This window comes from Littorina saxatilis, unplaced genomic scaffold (assembly GCF_037325665.1).
Source record: "Littorina saxatilis isolate snail1 unplaced genomic scaffold, US_GU_Lsax_2.0 scaffold_123, whole genome shotgun sequence".
Lineage (NCBI taxonomy): Eukaryota > Metazoa > Mollusca > Gastropoda > Littorinimorpha > Littorinidae > Littorina > Littorina saxatilis.
Genome location: NW_027128161.1, coordinates 179167 through 192451, shown reverse-complemented (window position 1 = coordinate 192451; position 13285 = coordinate 179167). Strand labels below are relative to the sequence as shown.

The 13285-nt window shown below is 39.0% G+C and overlaps 1 protein-coding gene across 2 annotated transcripts in view; it reads left to right on the top strand.

Annotated features, from left to right (window-relative positions):
• The first annotated feature begins 4125 nt into the window (after positions 1-4125).
• Positions 4126-13285, top strand: part of LOC138956537 (uncharacterized) — a 50301-nt gene continuing 41141 nt past the window's right edge. For both annotated transcript variants that reach the window (XM_070327874.1, XM_070327872.1), the window contains exon 1: positions 4126-4261. The gene's annotated coding sequence lies outside the window, so the exon portion shown is untranslated. The remainder of the gene's footprint in view (positions 4262-13285) is intronic.

Sequence of the window (13285 nt, the reverse complement as noted above, 5' to 3'; positions counted from 1 at the left end):
CTAACATCTTTTTCCTACTTCTCATTCTATACACTTTTGAAGGATGATTAGAATCAATCTTAGGATCAATTGCAATCCCCTCCAATCACAATACAGTCATTATCAAATGAAACAATATTATCCATCAGGTTTTCAAAAAACTCAGGGTGGTCACCACTGCTTGGGCCATATACATTCCCCAGAGTAAATCGTTTATTCAACATTTCTATATCAATCAAAATATATCGCCCCTCTGGATCTCTCACAACATTATGAAGTTTATATTCAAAATTATTTTTAAATAACACAGCAACTCCTCTGCTTGCAGTACTATTTCCTGCCACAATACATTCAAACCCCCATTGTGATCTGATCATATTTTCTTCTTCAATTTTCCAGTGCGTTTCCTGTAGTAAACATACATTACCCTTGCTTTTTCTCAACAAATCAAAAACATCTTTTTTCTTTCTAAAATCTCCTAAACCATTTACATTAAAAGTAACAATATTTAATAATTCACACATAGCCATCTTCAAATTTAATTTCCATTTCATACAAGACTGTACATTTGATGCAAATCAAACACAAACATGTCAACTTGCATGCTGGACAAATTCGACAACACACCTGACATACCAAACTGTCAACACGGACAACACGTCGAGTAACTTCCAATGCATATAAACAAGCACTGCATTCGAGTTGATTTGTGGTGCTGCAGGTGAACATTTACATCGTGTGTATGATTCCGACATAGCAAGGAATATATCACCGAATGAACAGAACAGAAAGTTTTGTTGTGACCACCGTCTTACACCAGGGGCAGGAAGGGGGAAGTAGTGGAGGGGGGGGGACTGACTGTTATTGTTGATTGGCTCACGTAAGTGTAGCCTATGCGATCGTAACTTTGTCTGTCTGTGCGTGCGTGCGTATGTGCGTGCGTGCGTGCGTGCGTGTGTATGTCTGTGGTAGAAACTCTAACATTTGAAGACGTCACATTACATTGACGTCACATTATGACGTAAGAGGGTTAGACGTCACGCGAAGGAAGTACTGAAAGTCTCGGTCATTATTATTTTGAGCGGGCCGAGACTAGTTGGCAGTCGTGTCCCTGTAAATAGGCTACATGCAGACAGACAGATCTAGATCTAGTGTCTCGCTTTCTTGCACAGTTTCACCTATGCTCTTTCTGTGTGTGTGTGTTTGTGTGTGTTTGTGTGTGTGTGTGTGTGTGTGTGTGTGTGTGTGTGTGTGTGTGTGTGTGCGTGTGTGTGTGTGTGTGTGTGTGTGTGTGTGACGGAGTGATTGAGTTTGTGTTACTGTTTGTCGATTTCTTACGTGAGCCTTGATGGCTTCGCCTCTTGTTTTCAATTGTTTCCTTTCCTTAGACATGTTTCGGGGATTGGACAGAGTTTCTAGATTGGCTAGAGAATCGCAATACATTTTTGACTGAGAGGAAAAAGAAGAAACGAAAGCTTCATCTTTGGTTTAAACATAAGTTTATTTCAACAAATGTTACAATCATGACATAAAAAGTAAATTGTAAGGGGCTTATTGTCCCTCAGGTCTTAATTGCCTATATTGGACATGAATTGGTTTATACGATTCGAGTTTTACGCCCTCACTGCTTTTTGATGTTTGCGTGTTTAGGTGGTATCAGCCATCTGCACTTATGGTAGATGAATTGGTTTATACGATTCGAGTTTTACGCCCTCACGGATTTTTGATGTGTGCGTGTTTAGGTGGTATCAGCCATCTGCACTTATGGTAGAATGGCCAAGATATTTAACGTGCCATTGTGGTGACACGGGGGTGGGAGATGGATACCGTCTCTGGGTCTGCACATAAAGTTGACCCGTGTCCGTCCCGGCCCGGATTCGAATCAGCGACCTCTCGATCACAAGTCCAGTGCTCTACCACCTGAGCTACCCGGGCCCCCGTAATCATGACATGTATACAAAAGACACAGTTAACAGCAACAAGCTAGAAGCTTATAGTGGTGTTCCTGCATGGATATTACAACGTAAGGCGGTAACGGCTGAACAATTTGTCTAAATAAACCAAATCTATTAATAACATAATAAACGTTGCATAATCATTATAAAGAAAGACAGTAAGAGGAAGGAAGGAGGGGAAGAAAATGAATAAAAAGAAGAGGGAGGGGTAGGAGTTGTGCAGAAATGAAAGTTGTTGTCCGGTTTGTGGAGCATTGATTCTGGTTTGCCCAAAGCGACCTGAACGTTCAATGAACGAGTGTACTATTGAAAAAATGTTCCTGTTCAAATCTAGAGAATACTGTCTGTCTCCATTTAGAAGGTGGGGGAGGTGAATACTGTGGTTAGGGAGGGTATGTATGGTTTCTTGACGTGCTTCGCGATAATTTGGACAATCTAATAGGAAGTGTTTTACGGTTTCGGACGGAAATCCGCAGTCACAAGATGCATCTGTAGCAACGTGTCGTCTCACAAGATCGTTATTAAGATCACTTATATAGCCTGAGCTTACAGTGAATTGTTTGTGATATGCGATCTCCAGAAAACCAATAACACGGCGGACTTAAATCGTTTTTTGACAAAAAGTGCTTGAATTCACTAAGGGACTCACTAAGTTTTATGTAGTCTGGTAAAGAATTCCAGAGTTGTGTTGTAGATGGGAGAAATGAGTGTCTGTATAATTCAGTGTTAAACGATGGAACTTTCCTATCTAAAGGTCTGCGCTGGCGATATTGATATTAATGGTGGCAATATCGCAAGTAAGTAGTTTGGCACCTTACGGTGTACAATCTTGTGAAATAATATCAATTTTTGACGTTTACGCCTCTCTAAAAGTGAAATAAAGCCTGACTCGTCGTACAGTTGTTGATGGCTTGTACCGCGGACTGCTCCAACAATGGTCTTCATCTTCAAAGCTTCATCTTTGGCGGGAAGTGATGTCTGAAGAGGTTGATTCACGGGTGTGTGTGTGTGTGTGTGTGTGTGTGTGTGTGTGTGTGTGTGTGTGTGTGTGTGTGTGTGTGTGTGTTAGTGTGTGTGTTAGTGTGCGTGTGTGTGTGTGTGTGTGTGTGTGTGTGTGTGCGTGTGTGTGTGTGTGTGTGTGTGTGTGTGTGTGTGTGTGTGTGTGTGTGTGTGTGTGTGTGTGTGTGTGTGTGTGTGTGTGTGTGTGTGTATTTGTGTGCATGTGTGTGTAAATATGTGTATGCGTTTGGCTTCATAGTACTTTCATATGAATCACTAATGCTAATCTATCGATGTTAAAAACATTATTTAAAAATGTTAAAAACGCAGGAAATTTTTCTTCTAGTTATAGTCTATTTGTGTTACACTTGGCCACAAACAGCACCTGATTTTCAAAGAAATCATTACGTCGATTTTGTGCGTGGGAGCTTTTGCCAAACAACCCTTTTTAACACTGTCTAAATGATCTATGCTCATTTTTTTTAGTATTAAACGCTTTGGCGAATAATTCTAATTTAAGGATCTTGTTGTAAAATGAAATGACTCCACAAGTGTCATTATGTTGTTAAAAGATATGCATTTTTACGATGTTTGAAACGTGTTAAAGTGACACATCTGCCTGCAATCACGACTGGGTTGACCCCTACCCTGTATAATACAATTTATAAAAACGTAAAAAACAAAAACGATTAAATACTATGCACTAATCCTAGAGCCAGTAAAATATCCTTCACGAATCTGTTTTTCTTTTTGATTTACCTTATCTGGTTCATATATTACGACAATTTGAAAATGATGAAAAATCACCTGCAACAGTGGGCGCGAATGAGTTGTGTTTCTTTCGCCGGGTACTGTATTGTGTTAGTTTTAAAGCCCTAAAGGCCTCACACACACAAAAAGCACCTTTAAACCTTCTTTCGACTTTCAATAAAAAAAAGTCGATGTCGAGATCAATGTACCAATTCAGCAAGTCGCCGATCATTGCATTTGATTAGCGAAACAGCCAATCACATTATCAGGGCATATTGGCCCACTGTAAAATCTCAAAGAGCTTCACTGCTCAAAAGCCATCCCCGAAACCAACTCTACCCTACCCCACCTCGACTCAACCATTCTCGTTTGCCTCCCCCTCCCCCCCCCCCACCCCTCCCCTAACCCCGAAACTCCGCCCTCCTTTGACAAGACTGTTCGACCTGAAAGCACTTCCAATGTCTGCGTTGTGTGCAATGTCGCTGGCCACGCAACTCTATACTCTTCTGGTACACATCAGTGTGGTAGACCGATAGGTGACGATTGAATTCGGAATTTGCGTTCAGCATGGCGATGAGGTATGTTTCCTTGTTTGTTTGTTTGTTTGTTTGGTGGTGGTGGTGTGGTTGATTGGTTTGATTGTGTATTATTATATCATTCTCTCTTTCTTTCTTTCGTTCCTTCTTTTATTACAGCAGAACAGTTGGGCGCATTAGCCGAGTGAATAATAAGTTGGCCTCCAACGCGGAAACTTCACGGTTCAAAAGTTTGACTGAAAAAACACCGGAATTAATGCTTTAATTTGGGTGCGAAATTTGTGGCAATAAGTTTTTGACTAGGTTTTTTGTTCCTTTATTTTTTTTTTTATTATAGTTTCACCACACCCTATTCTGTTGCATAGTCAGTTTAAAACGATCTTTGAGCTGTCATTTTCAAGGTCGATGTCAGGCTTTTCGACCATGACTTTGAGAATGACCCATACACCAAATGTCTTTATTTCTGAGTACATTGTTAGACATATTTACATTTATTTATATTCACGAATTGATGAGGAATAGAATGCAATCATATTACATTTCTTAGTGAAAACTTGATTTTAATGGCAATTTAGTTAACAAACTAATGAATTGGTTTTAGTTTCAAAGCATGAAGTCAATCCCATAGTCCAGCCTGAGACAAATTTCGAATCCCGACAAAACATGTCTTCCCCAAATCATTTTGACCAAACTTTCTATGCCATTAAAGGCACGTTACTTGACTATCTGGCACACTTTCGGGTCAAAGGTGTATTTTACTAGGGTAACGTGTCCGCTGCTCAAGTAAGGGTACCCCCAAAATCGACAGTTCTAACAGAAACGTAAGTTACTAATTAAACATGAAATAAAGTTCAGCAGAGGTACAATTTGGCAACCTTTACATACGGGGAAAAAGCCACATCAATTATCTGTCGAGAACAGGCTGTTTTGTTTGGTTATCTTTTGTAGTGATTGTGTTCGGCTATTTCTACTGATGCAGATGTCGATCGCATGAGCGGTCACACACGGGAAGTTTTGCCTCTGTTTTAAGGATGCAATAAAAAAAAAGCTCTGTATTTCAGCAATGACCCGGTCGATTATTATGAAACTTTCAGGAAAGAATGCCTGCATAAGAGATATATTATCAGATAAAATATCGGATCATTACAGCTATTTGGTCAGATAGCATGCAATCTTCCGGGGGAAAAAGCACGCATACTGACAAATCATTGTCAAAAGGACTGCCATGGTGACTGCCATGGTTTCACTCAAATTGTTTAAACATGTAAACATAGGAGCAAAAATGGAACGATTATGCTGTTTTCCAGAGACAGCGTTTATCGCTGAGTTCCTCTCACAACATGCTGCGGTTACGCATGAATGGGCATCGCTGTAGCACAGTATCATCAAGAAAATGGCAAACATGTTTACAGGACTAGGACATTTACACTAGAGGGCATACTGAAATGAACGTTTGGCATACCTTTCACAACCATGTGTCTGTATGCATGCGAAGTTATGACATTTTTGGATGTAAGTCAATGGAATCAATGCCGGATTTTAAACCCTTTTACGTAAGATTGCATGGTGTCTGAACAAATACCTGAATTGATCCGATATTTTATCTGAAGTATGTCTTGTTTGTAGGCATAACATCCTGAAGGTTTCATAACAATATACCGGGTCATTGTTGAAAAACGGAGCTTTTAGTTTATATATGATTATTCATTTGTAATTATTGATGACCCGATTACAGTTTCGGCCTTCCCCTCTCTCTCCCTCTCTCCCTCTCTCTCTCTCTCGCTCTCTCTCTCTCTCTCTCTCTCTCTCTCTCTCTCTCTCTCTCTCTCTCTGTGTCTTTTTAATTGAAATGTCATTTTATTTGTTGGACATGTACCGTGACATTTTTAGATTTAACATGACATATCAATATATTTTTGGATTCATGAGAAGATGAGCAATACAATGCAATCATTTTATATTATGCATCTGAAAATTCGATTTTATGACAACTTTAATGAGTAATGACAACTTTAAAGAGCAAACTCATTACCTAATTTTTACATGTGTCCAAATTATACCTCTACCCTCCCCCCTCCCCCCTTTACCTTATTCAAGCTACATGACGGTAACGTCTATGACGCGCGCTTGCATTTCACCTCACAACAGAGACAGGAGTCACGGGACAGACAATTTATTGTTGGGTAGTATGCTCCTGTGGGTAAAAACCACATACAAACTTGGAACATGTATTGTTTTTGTTTTGCTAGAACAAGCCGTCAACGTAGTTGAAGGTTATATAATCCCCAAGTCCTTTTTTTGTCGTAGTTGCCTCTTCGTTAGGCTCAGGCGCACCTCAGCAGTAAACAAAGCCCTGCACATAAAATAAAAACCTTTGAAGGCTGTTATAAGGATACTCGTATGTAAAATTACCCCCGAAATGGGATCAAAAGATATTCCCGAACGAAGTTACTGTTTATAAATGCGTCTATTTTCCCCGGAAATTTAACTTTAGGTATGGTGTCGACGCAGACAAACACAGCACTGATGGTCGTGTCATTTAAAATAATAGTCAATGTGATCAGAAAGAGCATGCCTATGTTTAAAACAAATAATTTATGTTCTTAAAAAGTAAACCCGGACAGTAACGTGAACGGTAACGTAGATAACGTGCGTGTTTTGCAGTATGAATTGCTCTCACGACGATTAGATACAAGTAACTGACATGTAATTGATGTGCCGCAGTAAGCTAACGGCCGACCGTAACAGATGTAACAGATGTGAGAAAGTTTAATTTTTACATCTTGTTGTACTGGCTGCAGGACAACCGGACAACAGAAAACGGAAATGGTCGCTTCTGGCATAAACACAAAATGATGTAAGCAAAATATGTGTTGCTGCAGAAATCAGTCGAAAAGTATATTGCGTTACATGATGAACAAATGATAAAAAGTCGTTGACAAACAATGATACATGCTTCAGCACAGAGGAACATTTTTGCAACTAAACATGAGTACAAGTACATGTACACAAACCTTGAATACATGTATTAACCTTCGCCCGACCGGGTTATCGACAACACACGGAAGACATCGTAAGGCCGTGCGGACCCATGCTTCTCAAAGAAGGAAAAATATGCATACCCTTCCGTGGACGTCGTGGTTAAATTTCCGCAAGAAGTAATCACATTAAGTTATTGATTTAATTATTACCGTGCGGACTAAAGCTTCTCAAAAAAGGAAAAACGTGAATACCCTTCTGTAGACGTCGTGGGGCCGTGTGGACCCACATTGTTATGTATTAATTTCGCTCCACGCGACTTGCTTATTAACTCCAAAATTAAACAGATCGTAGAAAATGATGTTTAGAGCCAATACCTGAAGGTTTGTGACTTCTCTCCCTAATTTTTATGTAAGTTCCTTCAATTTGAGAAACATGGGTACGCACGGCCCCACGATGTCTTCCGTGTGTAGTCTTAATTTGACCTTTGTTTTTTTTAAGTACTTCTCGCTGACATTTAATGATCTTTTAGAACACACGAGCTTTTTAGGTGTATGAGCTAATTAAAAAATGCCAACTTGTTTGGGAGATATTTGCAATTAAACACCCTTCTGGGTCATTAAGGACCCACGACGACCGGCCAAGGTTAAAGAAAAAGAAATTGAGAGAAAGAGATGGAGAAAGAGGGGGCAACAAAATTAAATGGTGTATGTGTGTGTATTTGTGTGTGTGTGTGTTTGTGCGTTTTGTCACACAGGGTGAGGGGGATTTACAGAAAGTGGACCGTGGGGAAAAAGTATCCCTCGACAAACCCGGGGAACCACCCACACCGATAGCAGAGAACAGGTTTTTTGTGCGTGTTTTTTTAGTCAGGCGAGTCACCCACTGAGCGTTTTATGCAGGTTTTTTAACGTGTTAACGGATGTTAACGCGTCGTGAAATATGTTTACTTCAAGGGGTCTGACTTTAATTTTAAAAATGATCTAAGAAAAAGACCGTTTTAATGTATGACTTTCGCTTCGTCCTCTCGAATCCATTTTGCAACACGTTGTAGAATATCAGCAAGCCTTTTGTGTCCACGCGCTCAACAAATCCTATTGAGCGACTCACGTTGGCAGTTGCTTTCTTCCTTGCGTAAAACATTTCTCTGAATTTTATTGATCCCGTAACAGAAGTATTTGCAGAGGGTAACAGTGAACCACGGTATGAAAGAACTTTGCAGTTCTGGTGCAGGTGTTGGTGAATGGTCCTCAAAGCAATGGGTATTCATATCCTCTTTTTGTTCAACTCATTGTTTGACGTTGCACGCATACGGATCGTAGTCCCAGCGAAGCTGGGGGTATCCTACGGACGCTATACTGTATCCCACTTGAAAAATGTTCATGCCAATAATACATCAATCAATCAATATGAGGCTTATATCGCGCGTATTCCGTGGGTACAGTTCAAAGCGCAGGGATTTTTTATTTTTTTTAATTTTTATTTTTGTGCAATTTATATCGCGCACATATTCAAGGCGCAGGGATTTATTTATGCTGTGTGAGATGGATTTTTTTTACACAATACATCACGCATTCACATCGGCCAGCAAATCGCAGCCATTTCGGCGCATATCCTACTTTTCACGGCCTATTATTCCAAGTCACATGGGTATTTTGGTGGACATTTTTATCTATGCCAATACAATTTTGCCAGGAAAGACCCTTTTGTCAATCGTGGGATCATCTTTAACGTGCACACCCCAGTTTAGTGTACACGAAGGGACCTCGGTTTTTCGTCTCATCCGAAAGACTAGCACTTGAACCCACCACCTAGGTTAGGAAAGGGGGGAGAAAATTGCTAACGCCCTGACCCAGGGTCGAACTCGCAACCTCTCGCTTCCGAGCGCAAGTGCGTTACCACTCGGCCATCCAGTCCTCAATACACGATAAAGAAGGATTCTTTGTTACGTAACTGGGGCTACAGTTGGGGATAGAAGTTCAGAGAGAGAGATTCAGATTCAGATTCAGATTCAAAACTTTAATACAAAGGGATAAAGGTTTTAGGCAATGCCTAATCTTCCAACCTGTCCCTTTTAGACATACATGACATTATACATTACAATTATATATTTATATAACATGTATTGAACAGCCAAACGAATAACTAATTAACTAAGAATTTGTAATCAGGTTAAAAGTAACAAAACACTAGTTATAATAACGTGGTTCATTGATTAATAAAATGATGATTAAGATGTTATGCAGTAACAGTTATGATTTTAAAGCGTAGGGAGAGAATTATTTTTGACAAAGATATTTTCGAACATTTTTTTTAAAAGATGAAAGGGTTTGACATGTTTTACAGTACATTGGAAGTATATTCCACACAAGCGATCCCCAGTAGGATAAACTAGATTTATACAAATCAATGCGTGGGAGCGGTAGCGTATAATTCAAAAGCCTCGCTCTACCAGGAGGACGCTCAAACAGGTCTTGGATGTATGAAGGTGTTTCATGGTTGTACATTTTAAACATGAAAACACTAGCATTTAAAAAGAACTGCTGATGTAGCGGAAGAATGTTCAGTTGAGTGTATTTTTCTTGAGTAGTCATATTGGGATCTCGGTTTAATAACTTTACACCTCTCTTGTGAAGTGTGTTTATTTTCTTTATATGAACATCACTGGCATTGCACCAGACAGTAGATGCATAGCAAATGTGAGAGAGACAGTGTGCGTGGAAAAACATTTTGAGGGCATCCACAGAAACAACGCACCAGAGCTTGTTAAGTAAGAAAAGGTTCCTAGAAACTCGTTTATAAACTGTATCAATGTGAGAGCGCCAGTTAAGTTCATCATCAATTACAACTCCAAGCACACGGTGTTGATGGACTTGAGCAATGCTAACTGTACCATGCATAAGATCAAGGCTCAGAGGCTGTCGCTGGTGTTTTTGTCTTGTGGTTATTAACATGCTTTTTGTTTTCTTAGGATGCAGTGCCATTCTGTTACAATTACACCAATCATTAATATTTGCTATACTTTCTTGGAGTACTTTTCTTATGAGATTTATATCTGTATTACTGCTGTGAAGTGTTGAGTCATCCGCAAAAAGATCAAGTACAGCATTTTCTTGTTTGAGGTGTAATGGTAAATCATTAATGTATAGTCCAAACAGTAAGGGACCAAGGATAGAACCTTGTGGGACTCCACATTTTACAGTGCCTTGTGATGAATATGAACCGTTTAGGTAGACTGCTTGTTTCCTATCTGACAGATATGATGTAAAAAAGGACACAGATGAGCTATTTTGCAAGTAAATAAGTAATTTGTCTAACAAAATAGCGTGATCAACTAAGTCAAATGCTTTCCTGAGATCAAGGAATACCGCTCCAACCATTTCACGATTGTTTATTGCTTTTAGCCAGGTATCACAGAGCCGGGTAAGGGCAGTATGACATGAATGTTTAGGACGAAAACCTGATTGATAAGGATGAAAAAGATTGTTTTCTTCAACATATTTAAGGAGATGGGTGTGTATATGCTTTTCCAGGGGTTTAGACAGTATAGAGAGAATAGATATCGGTCTGTAGTTGTCAAGGCTATTGGTGTCTTTTGACTTTGGTACTGGAATAACTTTAGCCGTTTTAAACACTGATGGGAAGACATTCTTCCTGATAGAGAGATTGTATACATGGGTTAAACTGTTTACAATATAAGGAAGTGACATTTTTACAATTTGTGAATTAAGATTGTTTGTGTCCATTGTTTTTTTGTTATTTAGTTTAGAAATTAGTGCACCAACTTCAACGACTGTGATTACAGGTATATCAAACGAGTCAGATGGCAAAAGTTTCTCATTACAAAATTGACTGAGTACTTCAGGCACCTTATAGCCAATCTGATCAGAACTGGCTGAGGAATCAAGAACATTGTCGGTCATAGATAGAAAGTAACTATTACAATCATCAGCAGTTATATTAGGATTAATACAGGATGGGGCTTTACGTGATTTACTAGTCAGTTCATTCATTGCACGCCAAATTTGACATATGTCATTTTTATCTATTATAAGATTTTGAAAATATTTCTTTTTTGCAAGTTTCACCAATTCAGAAATTTTGTTTCGCATTTTTTTGTAAAGTTCAAACTGTTTAATTTTTTTTAGAAAATCTCGAACTAACATAGCATCTTTAATTTCACCTAATTAATTTAATGGCGAGTGTCTCTCGATTGATATTCCCGCTGGGTCTTGACTGAAATACAAGCCATATAAAAAACCACGAGTGTTGTAATCTGTATATCCCATTCTACCATCAAACACAAAGTGTAGACTACTAGCGGCACTGTTGCGATCTGTGCAGGGTAAAACTGTTGCCAGCGAGACTTAGCCCTTTTGCAACCTTAAACTAAGTGACCGTCGCTGAAAAAATAAAACGAATGAGTGCATCGATAAGTACGCGGTAACACTACTTTCAGACCATTTAAAAGCTTTAAGTAAAGGTTCATAAGTTGCAAGAAAGTAATGAAGTCGAATAGAAATTAATTTAGTTGAAGCGCACAATTCTTTTGTTTTGCGTTTCAGGTCGGCAGAACGGGCGAAACGGGTTTGGGACCCATTTGGCTTACTCGATTCAGAATTGATTCCACGTTGTTTTTCTCGAACGTGTGTAATTAGGCTTATTGACAGAGAAGCAAATCTTAGGGAACAAATATGTAGGTTTAGATTTAACCATTTGCTCCCTATTTGAAATGTATCTACGTGATAAACTGTTTTGCGAGTGTGTTTGCATGGATGAACTTAAACTGGTATGGGTGAGAGGAAAACGCGACCGACACGTCTGTCACCGCCGATTGATTGCATTTTGAAAGAATATGACTGGATTACGGAAAAATATGTGGACTTACTGCAGAGCCAGGCAAAAGAGTAGACTTGCTCGCAAAACACGTGAAACAGCCGATGTTTGATAGCTGAAGGCGCACACCGGCAAAACACACTACCGACAGATTCTCAAAAGTCGTCTGCTAACGATGCAAGGGGAGGGTACTCGTGTTTTTGTTTTGGTTCGCTAGCATCTGGTTATCTTGTAAGTTGAATGTTCGTTTTTTTCGACCTGCATTGCTTTCATAATGAAAGAAACTTTTGCTTATTGCATCTCATACATCAGATCAGTTCTGAGATTCATTTTTGCGTGCAACTGATATGGTTTTCTGAGCCGTGCAATACGATTTTAGAACTTCATACAAATGTGTCACATTGTTCGGCGCGAGGTCAAAGGTCGGGAGGAAAGTAGTCCTTTGCCCAAATCGGAATCTGCACTATCATATATTTTTTGGAGTCCATGATGTATTTATTGAGCTATAAAAATACAACATATATACCCATACTGAAGTAACAGAGACAAAGAAGGGAGGTCATGGGATATATATATATATATATATATATATAGAGAGAGAGAGAGAGAGAGAGAGAGAGAGAGAGAGAGAGAGATAGAGATAGAGAGTGAGAGAGAGAGAGAGAAAGTGAGAGAGAGAGAGAGATAGAGAGAGAAAGAGAGAGAGAGAGAAAACGAGAGAGAGAGAGAGAGATCAAATCAAATCAAATCAAATTTTATTTTACGAGGGTTGTGGCATAATCAATATAAACGAGCTTCTTTTCAACCAGCCCTCGCCCAGAAAGGGACTACTCTAGTCTTATATACATATATATATACAAACGTAAAACAATTACAAAGGATAACCATAAAAGTAAAAAAATAGAAACTGAAAATACAGAACAACTATTCACAGGACTATATATGTTACAGTTAATCTGTGAAACCAGGGAATACGTGTATTAACTAAACTATTTTAGGTAATACATGAATTAACTGGGTTTTTTCCGTCAGTTAATTCATGTATTACCTAGTTAATACACGTATTCCCTGGTTTCACAGATTAACTGTAACATATACACGTTGCAGGCTATACACAAATTCTTGCGTTATGATCAAATTTGGGAATTACCAGAACATGTTTAATGAAACACTGATGCTATATGGACAGATATGATCAATATGAAAATAATCAGAAAGAAGTCTTCCATCACTGTGACTTTTCGTAATTTG